General features: G+C 60.2%; 1 pseudogene; it reads left to right on the top strand.

The window, feature by feature from the left end:
- The first annotated feature begins 2,011 nt into the window (after positions 1-2,011).
- Positions 2,012-6,453, top strand: LOC133348242 (ras guanine nucleotide exchange factor B-like; annotated as a pseudogene).
- The last annotated feature ends 5,375 nt before the right edge of the window (positions 6,454-11,828 follow it).

Here is an 11,828-nt window from a genome sequence, read left to right as displayed (position 1 = left end):
GTGCCACAACACGCGCACAGGCATCGTCATCATCAACGATGTCTCCACTGCTAGAGGAAGGCCTCTCCAAGCCGTTGCCATGTCGAGATGAATTGATTGCTCCATCTCCACGGGGGACGCCCTCTTGGGACGTGTTCACTCCCTTGGTCGCCACTCCGCAGTTGCTCTCGACCATCGCCCGTCGCCCATTCTGACAACGCGGCCTGCACCAAGCCCCACTCGCCGTTCCTCACCGTCGCTCCGGTGTCTCTCAACTGGAGTAGATTATCTCATCCCCGTGCTCACCGTCTCTCTCGCGCTCTCTCTCTCTCTACCCTGGTGGTAATCCAAGCGTGCAGCTCTCCAAACTTATTTTCGTACATTTTTAGATTTCCTTCCGCGCGTTGGTCAATGTCTACGCGTATCTGGCCCTTGCGGCCACATCAGGTGGCGCGCACTGATTGAAGACGCTCTTATCGAGGCCACATCGCTACGTTTGATCGAGCGAATTAAAGCGAACATCGCTCACACGAAATTAATGTTTGCCCCCCCCTCCCCCTACTACTTTCAATTTCTAGAACCTTCGTGGGGTGACGTAAGCGATGGAGGCCAGAGACAGAGATGAAGTGAGACGAAAAGAAATGTAAACACCGATCGAAGGCGCCTTCGCTGTGTGAGACCACGCGAGGACTCACGTGACCAGGCCTGGAAGAGTGACCTTGATCACCCAAATCACAAAAGCAATCGCGTCACAAACAACAACGAAACAACTAAGTAGAGGGCAGCAATTGAAGCGGAGACCAATCGTAGCTAAAACAACGGCGTCGCGTGAGAAATGGAACAGAAAATGCAGCAGCGACAATAACAATCGACGTCAATCGGAGAGCGGGGCCGGACGTGCGGTGAGGTGAGATAGGCGCACACACGCAGAGCCATCGGAGAGACATTGGTTCACGTTCATGTCCTTGTCTTGTGTTTATCGGCGTTTTCACTTGCGCCGACGACCGACGATGCACCACACGTGGCGTGGATCCGGGACCCCCCCCCGCCACGGCCGCTGTGCTCCCCCCCCCCCCCCTCGTAGCGGCGTCTTAATTTCTTCCCATAGAACAGCGCCGGTTTAATTTATTTAACTGGAGTGTTGTTTTAAAAACACGGAGAGGAAATGCCGCACGTGTTCTCTGGACCGGCAGTGGAGACCAGCAGCAGCGGCAGTGGCGAGGTGTGGTGAAACGCGGCTACAGAGCCACCGAGCCGTGGTGGAGAAGCACACTGGACTTGCAATGCGGAGGTGTCTCCGGTTAGGCGCGATCTCACGGCGCGGCAGTTAAAGCAATGAAGTGTATCACCCCCCGCCCCCTCGCCCAGCCAGCAGTAGGTCAGTTGGCAGGTCGCGAGTGGCGGGGTGAAGTGTGGGTACTCGCATCTGTTCCCAGACGTCTGTCCATCGTGGAAGAGTAGGCATATTACTCTCCAGAGGGGCTTTCTGGAGCTCCTTCTCTAGAGGTCCCTTACGCCAGGAGTGGCGTGAGAAACCAATTGCACGGCTGCGCCTCTAACCTTACAGAGCGGTGGTGATGATGATTACTCTGCCCTTTACCCACTGAGTCTGGAGAGTCATTTTCCTTTCAAGTACCTTTGGGGGGAAACTTGGCAGGACCCTCCTGAAAAAAAAATAGTCTTCAGACTCGCCGAGACTCTCTTGGGTATGAAGGAGCGGAATAATAAATAAACAATAGCCATTGATATGAAGTGACGCGCCATGAGAGTCCCACCCCTGGTATGGGGAGCGAGGGGTGCAAGGGAAAATCTGCGTGGGGTACAGAGAGTGAGAGGCGTGGGGGGAGAGTATCTGGAGTCGGGGTTGTTTTCCAGGGTCAGGGTTGGTGGTGGTGGAGGGGGGGGTCGCCTTGGCAAAGTGAGGCCAGGAGCTGTCATCGCACACAGCCGCACTGTGTGCGCTGCCCCATTAGCGGTAATGTTATACAGCAGCAGCAACAGCAGCAATCAGCAACAGCAGCAGCAACAGCAGCAGCAACAGCAGCAACAGCAGCAGCAACAGCAGCAACAGCAGCAACAGCAGCAGCAACAGCAGCAACATCAGCAGCAACAGCAGCATCAGCAGCAGCAACAACAACAGCAGCAGCAACAGCAACAACAGCAGCAGCAACAGCAGCAGCAGCAACAGCAGCAGTAACAGCAGCAACAGCAGAAACAGCAGCAACAGCAGCAACAGCAGCAGCAACAGCAGCAACAGCAGTAGCAGCAGTAGCAGCAGTAGCAACAGCAGCAACAGCAGCAGCAGGCGCTCATGCTGTACCTAGCTGGGAGGGGGAGGGCAGGAACAGTCGCTGATTCACTGGGGGTTGTCCATTTCGCGTTCTGAATGTTTTCGGGCTCAGAACCGGTTGGGAGCCACGCACCCTCGTAAACCCTCGCAGTCGAAGACAAAGATCGCCCGCGTCGCCTTCACAGTCTGCTGGGCCACGTTGCTGTGAGCGAGCAGCACCTATGCAGGCCGGCACGGCGATGTTTACACGCCGCACCATGTCCTCATTTGAGGCTGAGTCAGCCTAGGGGATGCCCAAATCCGGTTCAGAAAATCGTTACTGGTATTCGCCGTGAGCGGGAATCGAACCCAGGTCGGCGGGTTCGTAGCGCGGCGCGCTCCGCACAGTCACTCACACGCGCAGCCAGCCACGCACACCTGGAGAGACACCCCCCCGCCCCCCCCACCTCACCACCCCCCACCAGCCCCGCCCCCCACCTTGTTTGTTCTGTGAATTCCAGGTCCTCGTTAAACACGGCGGCGTTTGGCAAACTGGCCTCCACAAGGCCGCTCTGTTTCACGGCGCGGTGGCTCGCGGCGCGGAGCCAGCAGCACGCGTGGCGGCACAGGAAGGGAGCCACGCTGCCCCCCCCCATCTCCCTCCGCCTGATCCCCCCCACCCCTCCTCCTCCCCCACCTCCCTGCGTCCCACCCACACCCCATGCGGGGTCGTGGGCCCGCATCTCCATCGCCTCTCCTCGTGCCACTGACAACGTCGCAGCTCACGGGCCTCCTCCTTATCTCGGGCCCTGATTAGCGATTTCATCTAAATTCCGTTTGAAACTTTGCTTTGTTTCAAACTCAGCGCGCGGAACGGATCGTGTCGCGTTTGGGCCAGGTGCCCGAAGGGGCGTGAGGGGCGGGGTGGGGGGAGTTGGGAGTCGGAGGAGGCTGTAGGAACAGCCTGGGGCAGGGTGCGTTTCCCACGCCACCACGTGACCCGTGAATGGGAATGGCTGTCGACCCGACCACGTGCTGAGTCATTATTTTAATTGGCTCTCACGAGTAATGGTGAGTGTCTCGTGATGTTGAATCAATGGATTTCACAATCTGGGATTCACAATCCAACTGGCCTTTCTGATACCTGGGATTCACCCTCACCTGGGATTCACCCTCGCCTGCCGGCCTCTCCAACACCTGGTGACGCACAGGTTGCCTTCACGCTGCTCAATGCGGGAGGCTGGTCGGGGTATCTTTGTCTCTCGTCAGGGGTGAGATTTGCGCGCGCTCTGTAGGAGCGGGAGATGTCTGTGACAGCTGTCACGCATTTGTGCCTTTCCTCAAGTTCTCCTCCTCTCCCCTCACGCACCTCTCCCCTACTCCCACCTCCCACTGGATTTAGGGTCCCTGTCCGTGACCCCTATCGTGATGGGGGTCACGACCCCTCCCCCTCTCTGTCCACGACCCCGTGGCAATCCCCGCGCTTCGCCGTGCTGGGTGGGGTCGAGGATTCGGAAACCCAGCGTGGCGCGGTAGCGCAGTGGTTAGCGCACTGTGATATGAACCTGGCGCCCCGAGTTGGATTCCTGGGTATGGCTAACATCTTTGATGAGTGATGCTCCCCCCACCACCGCTTCACCAGCCTGCACTGGCCATCGTGGTGAAGTTTGGTCAAATAACTCCCGCGATCGACATGGCGTGGGGAGGCCTTCGTTCAGCAGTGGATCGTCACAGCGCTGGAAATGATAACGACGATGATTCCTCCATTTGAGCGTGGAAACATAGAAAAGGAGATGGGGGGGGGCATTGCCACTCCGCTCAATTTTTAAACAGGAGGGGGGCGAGCCTAACACACAGGTTACTCCACGTGGGTCCCCTTCTGCTCCACGTGGGCCCCCTTGGCTGCTGCTCCTCAGCTCTCCCTTCTTCCACATTGTTTCCACGCGCTTCCTTCCGACATCCGCGCACGTCAGCGCAGTCCGCACAGCGAGTCTCTCTCTCTCTCTCTGTGTTCTCTGTGAGTCTCTCTCTCTGAGTCTTTCTCTCTGAGTCTCTGTCTCTCTCTCTCTGAGTCTCTCTCTCTCTGTGTTATCTGTGAGTCTCCTCTCCCTGAGTCTCTCTCTGAGTGTTCCTCGGTTGCGGGGCCGCACCCTCGAGTGCCGCTCCGCGTGCGCGTGACTGCGCGGCACTGTACCCGCTCATCACGTGACTGTCCAAACCCCCTCTCCACCACCGCGACGATCACAGAGAGAGGATCCCTCCCCTGCATCCCCCGAGCCCTCCAACACCCCCCACCACCCTGCACCACTCCCCACTACTCCCCCACCCTCCAACCTCCACCACTCCCCCACCACCACTCCCCCACACTCCACCCTCCACCACTCAACCACCCTCCACCAGCTCCACCACCCTCCACCACTCCCCCACCCTCCACCACTCTCCACCACCCTCCACCACTCCCCCACCCCCCACCCCCCACCACCCTCCACCACTCAACCACCCTCCACCAGCTCCACCATCCACCACAACTCCCCCACCCCCCCACCACTCTCCACCACTCCACCACTCCCCCACCCTCCATCACTCCCCCACCCTCCACCACTCTCCACCGCTCCCCCACCCTCCACACTCTCCACCACTCCCCCACCCTCCACCACTCTCCACCGCTCCCCCACCCTCCACCACTCTCCCACCCTCCACCACTCTCCACCACTCCCCCACACTCCCCCACCACTCTCCACCACTCCCCCACCCTCCACCACTCCCCCACCCTCCACCACTCTCCACCACTCCCCCACCCTCCACCACTCCACCACCCTCCACCACTCCACCACCCTCCACCACTCCCCCCCTCTCCGGACGCCCCCGCCCCGCGTAGTGAACGCGATACGGAGCGGGCGGGCGGGCGCCTGCATCACAGAGCTCCCCTCGGCCCCCTCCGCGACCCCGAGCCCCGCCCGATGGGATCGAGAGCGGGGGGAGGGTCCGGTACGACCAGGGGGCGAGGGGGGGCGAGGCAACCCCTGATCGGGGGCACCGCCGGGAACGAGTGGGTGAGTGACCCCCCCCCACTCCAAGTCTCCAGACTCGCCGCGTCTGAGCCCGTGGCGGCGCCGTGAATTTTACGACGCGCGGCGAAAGCGGCCTCCGTGGCGGAGGCCGCTTTCGCCTCTCCCCGCCTCACTGCTGCTTTTACGCGGCTCGAGTCGCCGAGTCGTTTGGAGCAGCAGCAGCAGCAGGAGCAGCAGCAGCAGCAGGAGCAGCAGCAGCAGGAGGAGCAGCAGCAGCAGGAGGAGCAGCAGCAGCAGGAGGAGCAGCAGCAGCAGGAGGAGCAGCAGCAGCAGGAGGAGCAGCAGCAGCAGGAGGAGCAGCAGCAGCAGGAGGAGCGGTGACGTGGAGACTCCCGCCCCGTCCCTCCTCCTCCCTCCTCGCTCCGTCCCGAATCAAGAAAACAGCTGCAGCAGCAGCGGCGGCCGCTGTGAGTGCGAATCGTGCGGCGGCGTCGTCGCCTTTCCGTCTGTCCCTGGGAGAACCACCCCGAGCTGGGGACCCTGGACGGCCCTGGCAGCAGCAGCAGCAGGAGCGGCAGCAGGAGCCCGGGGCCCAGGGCAGCCCTCCGCCTTCACCCCGGCTCCATCCCGGACCTCGACTCTTTCGGCAGTCGCCCCTCGAGTCCGGCTTGCGCGGTGGCGTCGTCTCACCGCGTGGATTTGTGTCTGGAGGCAAGCGACGCCGAGCCGACGACCCCGAGCGGCTCCGTCAGCGGCGGCAGCAGCGGCAGCAGGAGCCGCGACTCCGCGCCACCTTCTCCTCGTGCCGGTGGCGCGACTCGAGGCGCGGCGCTCACGGAGCCCGCGGGGCCGGAGGTGGCCGCCGCCGCCGCCGCCGGCATCGCGAGCGGTGCGAGGAGGATGGTGGGGCGGCTGAGTCTGCAGCCCGTGGCGGGGGAGCGCTTCGAGGCGGCCACGCGGCGCAGCCACGAGAGCCTCCTGCTCCTCGACAGCCCCGACTCGGGCCTCCCGCCCAGCCCCAGCCACCCGCTCGAGCCCGCCGCGGCCCCCCCGCGCGCCGGCTCGGCCGCCGACGGGGGTCCCGCGGCGATTGGCGCTCGGGGCTCCCCGTTCTACGCGCTCAACGCCACGGGGCAGCAGCAGCAGCAGCAGCAGCAGCAGCAGCAGCATCGACTCCTGGAGCTCAGTGAGTTCCAGCAGCAGCAGCAGCAGCAGCATCGACTCCTGGAGCTCAGTGAGTTCCAGCAGCAGCAGCAGCAGCAGCATCGACTCCTGGAGCTCAGTGAGTTCCAGCAGCAGCAGCAGCAGCATCGACTCCTGGAGCTCAGTGAGTTCAGCAGCAGCAGCAGCAGCAGCATCGACTCCTGGAGCTCAGTGAGTTCCAGCAGCAGCAGCAGCAGCATCGACTCCTGGAGCTCAGTGAGTTCCAGCAGCAGCAGCAGCATCGACTCCTGGAGCTCAGTGAGTTCCAGCAGCAGCAGCAGCAGCATCGACTCCTGGAGCTCAGTGAGTTCCAGCAGCAGCAGCAGCAGCATCGACTCCTGGAGCTCAGTGAGTTCCAGCAGCAGCAGCAGCAGCAGCATCGACTCCTGGAGCTCAGTGAGTTCCAGCAGCAGCAGCAGCAGCAGCATCGACTCCTGGAGCTCAGTGAGTTCCAGCAGCAGCAGCAGCAGCATCGACTCCTGGAGCTCAGTGAGTTCCAGCAGCAGCAGCAGCATCGACTCCTGGAGCTCAGTGAGTTCCAGCAGCAGCAGCAGCAGCATCGACTCCTGGAGCTCAGTGAGTTCCAGCAGCAGCAGCAGCAGCATCGACTCCTGGAGCTCAGTGAGTTCCAGCAGCAGCAGCAGCAGCAGCATCGACTCCTGGAGCTCAGTGAGTTCCAGCAGCAGCAGCAGCAGCATCGACTCCTGGAGCTCAGTGAGTTCCAGCAGCAGCAGCAGCAGCATCGACTCCTGGAGCTCAGTGAGTTCCAGCAGCAGCAGCAGCAGCAGCAGCAGCTTCAGGATGTCCACGGGCACCAGCAGCGTCTGCAGGATCAGCCTCACCAGCACGTTGACGAGCAGCAGCACCAGCAGCAGCGGCACCAGCAGCGGCACCACCGTCGGGCAGACTCCGCGTCTCCTCCTTTCCTCTGCTGCTCCTCCTCCGTCGATGGCTTCGGGGACTTAGCGACGGAGACGGCGCGCCGACCCGACTCGGGCTTCATGGGGGGAGCGCCCAGCCCCCCTCTGCGGGGACCCCCCCGCCCGGGGGTGCTCGGGGTCGCGGAGGAGCCGCGGATCGGCGGCGGCGGCGCCCCGGTGCGGGATCCGCAACTCGGCCGCCTGGTGGGTGGGGGCCTCCACGGCGCGAGCCGGATTCATCAACATCATTTTATAGATCGTTTATTGTCATTGTCACCAGTACAACGAAATTTAAAATGCTCACCAGTCAGGGCATCATTCATAAATTTAAATTAAATAAAACAAGAAATAAAATAAAATTAAATGAAAGATAATCAATTTATACTATATATAAAACAGCCCAAGTATACCCACATACCCACATAAGGTTACATTTTGTCATTGCACATCTCTATTTCACAATCAATTGTAAACACTATTACTTAATAATTAATTAGCATTATTGAGTGTGGTGATCGCTGTAGGATAAAAGCTCTGTTTGAATCTGTTTGTCCTTGTTTTGACTGATCTGAATCGTCTGCCTGATGGCAACAGCTCAAACAGTGAGTGTCCAGGGTGAGAAGAGTCCTTTATAATGCATCATTGTCAGCGTCATCAGCATCATTGTCAGCGTCATCATCATCACCAACATCATCATCGTCGGCATCATCATAATCATCATCATCTATACAGGGTGGTCCATTTAGAGATACCCCAGTCTAATAATATGGGGGTGGGGGGGGGTGTAGAGAAAACAACAACAACAACCCCGCTTAGCCTGCGAGCTCGGGCGAGTTCACGGGGCCTCGTTTCTTAAAATAAGTCCGGTCCAGGAGCCGGGCCGAGTTGGAGCGGAGAAGCACGCGCGGGACACCGCACGGGTTGCGCCCTCCAAGTCGCCGCTGTGAGCTTCGCGTCCCGGAGCTAACAGTGGTGGGGGGCGGGGGGGGGGGGGCTGGTGGGTGTCCCCCACGAGCCCCGAGCCCCCGACAGAGGCACTCCTCTGTCGTGCGGGGCGCGCGATGCGGGGCTCAGTCGTGAGCCCGGCACCACGCGCCGCCGTCGAGACTTCTCGGGCCTGCCACTTCATCCACTTCATCGTCGCTCAAATGCAAGTTCCAAGTCGAGCCGCGCCGCGCGCGCCTGATGATTGCTAAACACGCCCCGCGTGAACGCAGAGAGAGAGGTCGGGGTGCGCGTGTGTGTGACACGTGTACACACGCACGCAGATGTTGATCTTCGTTTAAATTTCGTTCAGGTACATCACGTGGGATAAAGGCAAAGAGTCACCGCCCTCCCCCTCCCGCCGTGTTGTACGCGCCTGATGATTGCTCAACACGTACCGCGTGACGTAGGGACCATGAGTGTGTGTGGTGTGATACTGCCCCATTGACCCGCTCGCGTGACCTGCTGGCCTTCATAGGTGCTCGCAGACAACACTTGCCCCAACAGTCTGTTAAAGCTATACGGGGAAACTTTGTCTCTGTGTGTGTTCTGTGTGTGTCAGCTTTAAATGGGTAGTACCCGGTGCGGTGTGTACACATCGGCACGCGAGGGACAAATGCGGCCGGGAGTATCTCTCTCTCTCCACCCTACCCCTGTGTGCGTCGTGCCGCTACCAGCACTTGCCCCAACAGTTCATGCAGGCAACACGGGACCCCTTTGTCCTTGGGACACGTGATGTAGAGCACGGATTGAACTCAGGATCGATTTCCCTCGTGTTTATGTGTACACGTGTGTGTGTGTGTATACGCCACACACACACACGTGTACACCCACCCTCCCGACGTTCCGAGGGACCTGTTTAGCAATCATCAGGCGTGTACAGCGCGTGAAGACTCGCATTTGAGCGGAGGCGATTCGATGAAATCTGACGCGCCGCCGTCGGTGGCGAGCGACGGGGTTTGGGGAAAACCGTGCAGCTTGTTCGGGGGTCTTGGAGGGTTTCACACCAGCGAGGGGACCCCGTGTGTTTCAGGGCCCCCCAGTATCCCCTCGCCCACGGCGGCTGGAATCCCGGGAACTGAGCCCCCACACGCGTCGAGCGGTCGCCAGGTGTGGCGGCGGAAGTCATTGAACAGGGGTCGCATTCCTGGGCATTCACACGAGCCGCGTTTGACCTCACTACATGTGTTCCACCCAGCACCCCCTCGGACCCCCTTGGACCCCCTTGGAGCCCCTCGCCTCCCAGGGCCCCTTTATTAGGAGAGGGGGGGGGGTCCCATTCTCACGGGGGTTCCACTCTTAAGGGGGTCCCGCGCTCACGGGGAGCTGGGAACCCAGCGACGGCGCGAGACAAAACCGGGAGTGGATCCTTGCGGGAGCGCGGACTGGATCGCCGCGTTTGTATTTACAGCCGCCTTTGTTGATCCACTGCTGGATGAAGGCCTCTTCTCTCCACGCCGTGTCGGTCGCGGGGGTGGGATTGTTTGGCCAGACTGCTTGTTGCGAGCTTTACGCCGAGGACCGGTTCAGCAACCACCCGCCCCTGGCGTTGCCAAGTGGAGCCGATTCCACTGAGGAGCCTTGGACTACGTCCGCGCTATTGCTGCGGCTGTCGCTACTGGTTCGGATTCGGTCAGTCTCAGAGCTCAGTGGCTGGGTGGCTCGTGGTGTGGTGAGAGTTGAAGGTGGGGCTCGCTAACTCTGTTATGGTTATGTTCGCCGTTAGTCGGGTTAGTCCGAGTGGCTGGTTGACTCGTTATGGTGAGAGGGGCAGGGCTGGTGAGGTGTAGCTCCACACACTCCTGGATCCTCCTCCCCGTCGCAGTGTCCCGCATGTTCTGTTATCATCCTTAAGAAGGTGGTCTTGTCGTGTGTTAGATCGCGTTAATATAAATGTGTCGTTAGCCCGCCACCACCCGACACACCCAGTCAGTAAGCTTGTGACGTAAACAAAGCGTGCCAGTTACTAGCGGTGTGTTGGAGAGTAAATCAACAACGTTAACAATTTGAGTTCGACGTTTCGCGGCCGATTACAGGCAGCTTCGTCAGGCGATTCGCCAGAATTGTGAAGGAGTCTTCCTGTTTCGCTCTCAAAGAGAGCCAAGGTGATGTCATTGTGAGCCTATCGCCTTACTAATTGGCTGTGCGGAGTGGTGGCGGGTTAATGACGCATCTATAGAGACGCGGTCTCACCCGAAATAAACTTATTGCGTGGCGCGCCGTACCCGGCGATCCGAGTTCGATTCCCGCTCACGGCCACCAACACCAGTGACGATTATCTGTAACGGTCCCGGGGCTCCCCTAGGTCGACTCGGCCTCGAATGAGTACCCCTTGCGGTGTGTAAACATCGCCACTGGGAGACAAAGGCGGCCGGGCGTGGTGCTGGTCACCCACCCCCTCGTGTGCCGTGCCGGCCTTCATAGTTGCTGCTCGCCAACAGCACTTGCCCCTACAGTCTGTGAGGCTATACGGGGGATCTTTGTCTGTGTGTGTGCACCTCGTGGAGTAATTGAACCTAATGATGTGTCGTGGTGAAACGGGTACGAGAAGGCGTCTTCTTGTTTGGCGCGTTAATAAATCAGTCGTCAGGTGACATTCCTACACCGTGGTGGTGGTGGTGGGGGGTGGGGGCTTTGGTGGTGGTGGTGGTGGGGGGGAATTGGAGATTTCCCAGGAATTCCTCCTGACAAGCGACGTCTGTGGGCTCGAGTGTCGCTGGGCGCGCTGCGGCGAGGAGAGCGAAGAGAGGGCGAGTTCTGTTTCGGGGTGCGGGCCCCGTGCCTGTCACTAATAGGCGCTCGCGAACAGCGCGTTGCCCCACCGACTCCGTGAGCCGTGTGTGTGCACACGTGCACGTTTCTCTCTTGTGGGTGTGTTCGTACATCGCGTTACGAACCCGGCGACCTGAGCTATGGTGTTTTTATTCTCTCTCGGCGGCCACGGTCTGTATCGGTGGCGAGTGTTATTACGTGATCCGGACCGACCTGGGCCTCCCCTAGGTCGGCTCAGCATTAAATGGGTACTCGGTGTTGTCTGTTCACGTCAGCACGCCCCGTGACCCGCAGAGTGGTGTAGGGAGGGCTCTCATCCAGCAGTGGATTGACTCGGGGCTGTACGTGGACATTATGTAAGAAGCGTCGTGTCATTACTATGAGACGCAGTGATGGTAATCGTACACGGGACGGGTGTAAACTGTGAAGGGGTTTGTGTTTCGCCTCGGACCCCCCGTAATCATCATCAGCTCTGCTCTATCCACTGCTGGACGAAGGCCTTCTCAAGGAGGATCTCACGAAGGAGCGATCCACCGAGCGGCTGCACAGGAGCCGATTACCATCGCTCCACCTTTGGGGCGTGCTCCCTCCCCTGGCTGCGACTCCGTTGTTAGTCTCAGCGCTCCTGCCGGGAGATCGCATCTGGAACAGCCTGTGGTGGGTAAGTGTTGGCACGCCCACCTCTTCCAA

This window comes from Lethenteron reissneri, chromosome 27 (assembly GCF_015708825.2).
Source record: "Lethenteron reissneri isolate LAM-NWPU_2019-01 chromosome 27, ASM1570882v1, whole genome shotgun sequence".
Taxonomy (NCBI): Eukaryota; Metazoa; Chordata; class Hyperoartia; order Petromyzontiformes; family Petromyzontidae; genus Lethenteron; species Lethenteron reissneri.
Note: the sequence above shows the minus strand (reverse complement) of the source record. Positions and strands in the feature narration are given on the sequence as shown.